This window comes from Lipotes vexillifer, unplaced genomic scaffold, assembly GCF_000442215.2.
Source record: "Lipotes vexillifer unplaced genomic scaffold, Lipotes_vexillifer_v1.1 scaffold490, whole genome shotgun sequence".
In the NCBI taxonomy this organism is placed as follows: Eukaryota; Metazoa; Chordata; class Mammalia; order Artiodactyla; family Lipotidae; genus Lipotes; species Lipotes vexillifer.
In genome coordinates this window covers 2,648,381-2,654,308 of record NW_006796397.1, presented here as the reverse complement: position 1 = coordinate 2,654,308, position 5,928 = coordinate 2,648,381, and positions in this window count along the sequence as shown.

Here is a 5,928-nt window from a genome sequence, read left to right as displayed (position 1 = left end):
TGCGGGCCTCTCACTGTTGTGGCCTCTCCCGTTGCGGAGCACAGGCTCCGGACGCGCAGGCTCAGCGGCCATGGCTCACGGGCCCAGCCGCTCCGCGGCATGTGGGATCTTCCTGGACCGGGGCACGAACCCGCATCCCCCCACATCGGCAGGCGGACTCTCAACCACTGCGCCACCAGGGAAGCCTATTTATGTTATTTTTAATTCTCAAAAAATCCTGCAAGATAATACATTATTACCTTGTTTTATTCTATATGCACTTCTCAGTTTCAGTTTTCTTTATCTTTAAAACTGGAATGCTAATGGCTATCTTATAATATTGCCGGGAGAATTGAATTTGAAAGTATTTCAAAGTGCCTGGCATTTATATTTGTGAAATTATTGTTGAATTGAGCCGAATGGTTGAGGATATGAAAGATATTTTGATTATTTCATTCGGCAATTGTATTGAGTGCCTGCCACATTCTGACCCAATACAAATAAAATCAAATATAGCCTGACTTTAGGATGCTCCCAGTGTAGTGGGGAAGATAGACAAAAAATTCACTAACCAGACAAGAAAGTTACTGATTAGAATTTATTATTATATATTTTAGGTTAGGATCATAAAAAAACATGCTTCCAAAACCAGGAAGCTTACAAGTGAACTCTTAAAAGGAGCAAGTGGGAATTTGGGTGTGCGTGTGAGTGAGACATCCTGTCCATTCATTTGGGTCAGGGAATATTGCCAGTACTATATGTCAGGAAAATTCTAGGAAAATTCCAGGAAAATTCTGCCAGGAAAATATGCCTATGGGATGGGACTGGACAGACAGGAGCTGAATCATGTGAGCTTTCTAAGAAGTTTATATTTTATGCTAAAAATGATGGGAAGCCTTTAAAGGATTTTATGAAAGATGTACTCTGTTCAGATTTATGGTTTAGAAAGATTATGTAGGTAATAATGTGGAAGAGAGAGGCACAATATTAGATGCAGGGAGAGTTAGGAAACTAAAGAGGAAGCAGTATAGAGTAGTCGTTTGAAATAGCTCTGGAGACAGGTGTCTGGGCCCAGATTTTCTGGCTTCATCATTTTCTAGCTCTATGGCTGTGGATGATTTACTTAGCCTCTTTGGGCCTCAGTTTTCTCCTTTGTGAAATGGGGATAAAGATAGTAACTACCCCATAGGATTGATGTAACAATTAAAAGAGTTAGTAGAGATACAGCAAACAGCACAATGCCTGCCACATAGGAGGTCCACATAGACGTTAGCTTGCTGTTGCTGTTATTGTTATTATTATTAATACAATACATTAGTGCAAAAGAGAAATGGTGAGTGCTTGGGCTAAAGCAGTGGCACTGGAGATAGAAAGAAGGGGATGGTGTCAAGGAAATGGCATTGAAAGGACTTGTTAACATAGTGGTTAAAGTGCTTTGAAAAGAATGGAGGGGAGGAGGACCTATCTGAATTCACTGTGTGAGTGGAGGAGGTCTGGATTCAAAGCTGGTCTGGTTGATATTCTTCCTCCTCGTTCTTTTTGCGTAGGTCGCACTACGATCTGTCATTTTGCATGTCCTTGTCTATAAGTACTGGGCTCAAATTCTCGTCCACAAACACATATGAATAAGAAATATAAATGTCTTTTCCTCTAGTTCAGCCTAAGTTCTGTTTTGAGCTTTCCCCTCGGATGGCAGAAACATAATATCAGTTAAGTTGGGGTTTCTCTTCCCTTTCCCCATCGTTGTACTTATGTTCCAGGAGTGCCAGGGTGTGAGGTGGGGGTTGGGCATTAGATCATCTGGCCAAACTGGCATCCTCTGGGGCCACCATCGCCTCACTGAGTCCTTAGTCTGTGCTCCATGTGGGCTGTCATTGAGTCAGCTCTCAGGCTCATTCTTTTTTTTTTTTTTTTTTTTTTTTTTTCTTGCGTTATGCGGGCCTCTCACTGTTGTGGCCTCTCCCATTTGCGGAGCACAGGCTCCGGACGCGCAGGCTCAGTGGCCATGGCTCACGGGCCCAGCCGCCCCGCGGCACGTGGGATCCTCCCGAAACGGGGCACGAACCCGCGTCTCCTGCATCGGCAGGCGGACTCTCAAGCACTGCGCCACCAGGGAAGCCCTCAGGCTCATTCTTAAAGCCCCCTTTGGGTCTGGCCCCTCCTCTTGCGCAACAGTGGTCATTCTGCTGCTGAGTCAAGTGCTCCCATGACCTACTGGGCAGTGGAAAACTCTGTAAGGTGTCAGGGTCATGCATCACCCTCTTGGGCACACAGAAGGTGTTCCATGCTTTCTGCACCCTCTTGGGGGATGGGTGAGGCTGTCTAAGGTGCCTGTTCTCCAGGGTCTTGCCACCTGCAGGACCTCCCCTCTGTTCTTGGCTCTCCTAAACCTATCCCAAATTTCTGTAGACCCCTGCAGGTCTCAATTCACCCTGAGGGATGGGGTGAGGAAGTGCAGATGCTCTTTTCTCAAGGACCCCAAGCTTCTAAGATCTTATTTCTTCCCCTTGACTCTCCTCTCCTTCCACCCTCCAGGCCTGAAGCCAGGTTCTTATTTTTGTTTCTTTTCTCCTTTTTCCTTTTTTTCTTAAAACTGCCCTGAGTCTGTTCAGGTCTCCTGAGGGCCTGGGTTTTGAAACTTAAAAGCAAGGAAGAGGCTCTTCTAAAATCTGCTTTCTTCTGTAACACCCCTTCCCTGAGGCAACGAAGGAGGGGAAGTGTTAAAAGATGGGAAAGTGTCAAAGAAAAACAATCTGTTAATACTTCATAGATAATATTCCACCACATTTTAAACAGAGTCATCAGGTGATAATCTACAATCTTCTTTGTCTTTAGTCTTTGAAAGTCTTTTATATTTTCTCTAGTTGACAGATACGTTGTATGTAATTTTGATAATCATTTGATTTATTGATGCTGGACATGTAGGCAAGTGCTGAATATTGCCAGTGAAGAAATCTCTCAAAGGGAAGATGAAGCCTCTTTGAATTAAGGGGGAAATTAGGGTAGGGGTGAAAGATGGACTTCTCCCTCCATACTACCTTACAGCCATGGGGTAGGACAAGGCTGAAACTGGGAAATGTCTATAAAAAGCTGAGATGGGAGAAGGGATTTATCTCCAGCTAGACTAGAAGGAGTACACACTGGTTTGCCTGGGACAGTCCTAGTTTATGCCTCATTTCCTCATGTGCCATCTGGTCAGTGCCCCTTTTCTCTCTCAAAATTGTCATGGCTTGGACAATAATTATGTGATCACCCTATTTCTAGTTTATATAAGCATATTAAATGTTCCCATTTGGAGCTATGCTAGAGACACCAAAAGCCTTAATTATGAAGATTTTTCCTGATATAATCATTCAAGAGCCTGAGATCAAGAAGGATCTTTGTTTTTAAATCTAGGATGATGTAAGTCAACAGCTACTTTGATATTAAAATCATAACTTCAATATATATATAAATAAATGTATACTATTTCGTCATTTCTCCTTTGTTTCATTATACACATCTATCACTGTGGTTTTATAAACCTTTGCCCTTTCAACTTGTAGTGGCAAAGAGAATCTCAAATCATCTGTGGTTCTATGTTTCATACCAATATATTTAGAGTTCTTAATTATCCATGAGTAAAATAAAAATAATGCTACCTAGATAAAATCCTCCTTTTCAACCACTGTGTGATCTTTCACTAAGACAATTTCTAGCAAAATTACCAAATTTGTATATGTTAGCCATAGATAGCATATATGTCTGTATATTTTGTATTCTATGAGGCTGATTATATTCTGAAGACCAAAACAAGTGACCTGAAGCCATGATGATTTCCAGTAAACACAGATTCTCTGCTCTAGTCCACTACCCTATTCCCATGAAGCACCTCTTGCCTTTTTAGGAGATCAGGTTCTCAGGAATGGTCAGAGAGTCAGCAAGGCAACTAGTTGTCCTAGAACCTAATGAACTAACTCTAGAGTTTAGAACAACTCCCTGCCTTCTTTCATTTTTTTCTTGCTGCTAGACAATTTTGTTGGTTGTCCTCATTGGCAACCTTTGGTTTTATGTCAGAAATTCTGTTTTTCAGCTTTATTATTAGGAAACATAGTTCTTTAATTTTTGTTAATAAATAAGTTTTTTTGTGTGTGTACATGGCACTACAGTTACTCTTTTAAATGTCTCACTCTACCTTTATAGTATATTTAATGTAACTTTTTTTTTTTTTTGTCCTTGCCAAACAGCTTGCAGGATCTTAGTTTCTGAGCTGTGATTGAACCCGGCGGGCCACAGCAGTGAAAGCACCGAGTCCTAACCACTGCACCACCAGGGAACTCCCTAAAGGTCACTTTTGATGAAGAAATATATTGACTCTATTTCTGCAAATTTATGTCTACTATTCAAACAATTTTAAGAGGTCACATGTTATGAAATAATTCTTTCTATAATTTATAGTATTTCAAAGATAAAATTTGATTGTTCTTTGCTTTGAGGAACTTATAGAATATGGCAGGGACTTCCCTGGCAGTTCAGTGGTTAAGATGCTACACTTCCAATACAGGGGGTGCAGGTTCGATCCCTGTTTGGGGAACTAAGATCCTACATGCCATGCGGTGTGGCCAAAAAAAAAAAAAAAAAAGAATTTACATTGAAACTGGATAATGTAACTTGTAATCAAATTATTATCAAGACAAGCACATAAAAATTATATGAGCGAAATGTTTTTTAAGAAACAGTGCAGGGCTTCCCTGGTGGCGCAGTGGTTGAGAGTCCGCCTGCCGATGCAGGCGACACAGGTTCGTGCCCCGGTCTGGGAGGATCCCACGTGCCGCGGAGCGGCTGGGCCCGTGAGCCATGGCCGCTGAGCCTGCGAGTCCGGAGCCTGTGCTCCGCAACGGGAGGGGCCGCAATAGTGAGAGGCCCGCGTACCGCAAAAAAAAAGGGAAAAAAAAGAAAAAAGAAAAAGAAACAGTGCATACTCCTGTAATTTATCTTTTGGTTATTGAGTAAGTTATCAGCAGAGACTATTAGAAACATGAAGGAGCTCATTTATTCCTTCAGGTCATATGTGGAGAAGATGAAATACTCCAGTTCCTAGCGAAGAGACAGGAAAACTGAACCTCCTACTGGGCCATCATTAAATGTCTATTGCTAGTATTTTGAAGATTTTGGGGAAATGCTCAGGAGATAGCAGGTTCTGCCTGGCGGGGAGGGGTGGGAAATTAGAATAGGTGGTATATGTTTTATTGGCTAAGTGAAGTGGAATCTTTCAACTGGACTTCTCTGACACTTTGCAACATTGGAATCCAAGATGGCGGGAAGAATAAAATAGGAAGCATGGGCAGGTATGTAGAAGAAGGTGGTATTCTGGTTGAATTGTTTAGAATGAGAGAAACAGGCAAACAAAAGGTAAAACATGGTACTTATAAAAAGCATGTGGAAGGCAGTTTCTGTGACAAGGTCTTTGTGATGATTGGCTCTTCTCATAATGATAACAGCAATGCACATCTTTTTTGAATACTATAAAGTGCCTACAAAATGCCAGGTGCTCTGCTAGCTAATTTTCTATGCATTATCTTGAATCCTAACAACTGTCCATGGTAATTTAACCTGAGTTTTTCTGGCTTTTGCTCTTACCTACTAATGCTTTTCAAAACTCCCTGCTTACCCTAAAATATTTCTGAGAGTCCTCAGTGGGGCCCCATGTGTTCACACACAAGTTCAGCCAGTGACCATCTTTCTTGGGTACCGCTGTGTCTGCCATGCACACGTTGCTGCGGATTGCCAGGCACTAGTGCTGCTTCCTCTGGGCTTTGATGGGCATCAGCACTGTCCTGCACTGCTGCTCCTGACTGCTACCATTGTTTCTGCTGGGCATCACTATCAATTCCATTGGCTACCAGTCAATGGCCTGAAGTCTTGAGGGTTTCAAAGTTATATGGTGTTCTATGGAGAAGTGAGGGAGAA